Raw genomic sequence first — 1,726 nt, 5'->3', positions numbered from 1 at the left:
TTTTCTTTTTCTTTTTCCTAGTTTAATTAAACCTTTTCCTGTTTTTGTTCTGTGTGAACCCCTTTTTTTTTAATAAAAAAATTGCATTTCGTTCCTAAAGGCTAAAGCATCGAGATGGACTTAATGTGTACCCTTTGTATACCCAATCCCCACGTCTGAAATTAGAAAAATAGCATAATTATTAAGTAAGCAAATTCCGCACATAAAATATGTTTGAGTGAGAGGGGTTTGTGTTTGACACAAGTCTACCACAGATAACACTCGTCTGGCAAAAGTGTCCATGCTTCCTAGCTTTGAAATTTTGGTTGAGCGACTTCAGAAACCTGAACCTATAGATGAAAGCATTATAGCAATGAATCTGCTAAATCTGGTGTCTGATGACTCTTTTTTTGATGGATTTGATGTGGTGTCTATAATTGAGAAAGATACTGGGTCCTGCTAGGGGTATTAGGACCAACCATGGGCCGGAGGCAAGTGAATGCATGCTTGAGCAACCTATTCTGTTACCTGCCAGCTGTCAAGATCAATGACATAACTGCAATGCTCTCTTTCCAATAATCATGATATTATTCCTTTTCTGAATGTGGGTTCATACCAACTCGAACCTTGATCTTGAAAATGGAATTTACTACACAATTCCACCCAGACAAGAAAAGCTAGTAATATCAAGATATTCTTCTGGAAAGTTGTTTTTAATAATGTGTTGATTTCCATATTAATGCATATTATGATTATAAAAAAAAATAAAAAATAAAAAAAATGTGATTCCTTGGATGTCCCTAGAAGTGTCTATGCACACACGTCTCTCGCTTCTTGCTCTATTTATTCTTTAACATGATGTATTACCGAATTTGCATCAGCATCCTAGTTTGACTATTCGGTGCTATTTATGACCAGTATCATTTCTAATTCTCTATGTAGGCTGATCAGTCGGGAACAATAGTTGAGATCCTTGCAGAAGATGGCAAGCCTGTCAGTGTTGACACCGTGAGTTCTCTTCAACTAATCACTGTTGACTAATTTCGCAAGTGCCTCTGTTTTTTCCTCTTCCTAATTATGTGTTCTTACATGACTTTTTATTGTCTACAGCCTCTCTTTGTCATCAAACCATAGAGCAGAATGGAGTGAAAAGCGGTACTTAGAAATTTGTTTGTCTCAGAATTGTTTTGAGACCAGCATTAAACGTTTACTCGCAGGTACCGGTGCTTTTGCATGGATGAGAATTTAGTTAAAAATCGAATTGTACTCGCTTTGAATAATTTGCTTTCTATTGTTGTCTTAGAGTTATTTGTCTCTTCAAATTATCTTGTGTGGATAAGACTGCTGTATTTTTATTATGAATTATTCTAGTTGTACAATCCCGGTTGACAATGAATTCACAAGAGGAGGGACTCATGATTTTTTTATTCAATGTGCCTCTCATGTGTGTGATTGTCAACCGGGATTGTCAATCCCGTTTGTTCATGTAGTATAACTGTTTTATTATTATGGTTATCTTACTTTCTATATGAGGATTTGGTTCCAATTTTGTAAGGTGAAAATTCAATGCACTATGTAATTAATGTTCAGTTTTGTAACAATTCATTTCTTTCAATTGCTATAATGTATTGTGTTAGTGCTTCATTTAACTTAAAGTGCCTCTCAAGTAAGTAGGGGTGGGCATGGATTGGGTTGGGTTAGTTTTTTCCCCAACCCAACATGGTCAGTTTTATATAAAGTCAACTCA

The 1,726-nt window shown here is 35.6% G+C and overlaps 1 long non-coding RNA gene across 1 annotated transcript; it reads left to right on the top strand.

Moving 5' to 3' along the window:
- Positions 1 to 60: 60 nt before the first annotated feature.
- On the top strand, positions 61 to 1,568 carry LOC111381358. The gene is made up of 2 exons (XR_002700311.1): positions 61 to 987; positions 1,090 to 1,568. It is a non-coding gene; the product is annotated as an uncharacterized LOC111381358 (long non-coding RNA).
- Positions 1,569 to 1,726: the final 158 nt, after the last annotated feature.

This window comes from Olea europaea, unplaced genomic scaffold, assembly GCF_002742605.1.
Source record: "Olea europaea var. sylvestris unplaced genomic scaffold, O_europaea_v1 scaffold22956, whole genome shotgun sequence".
In the NCBI taxonomy this organism is placed as follows: Eukaryota; Viridiplantae; Streptophyta; class Magnoliopsida; order Lamiales; family Oleaceae; genus Olea; species Olea europaea.
This window is presented reverse-complemented; position numbering and strand designations above follow the sequence as displayed.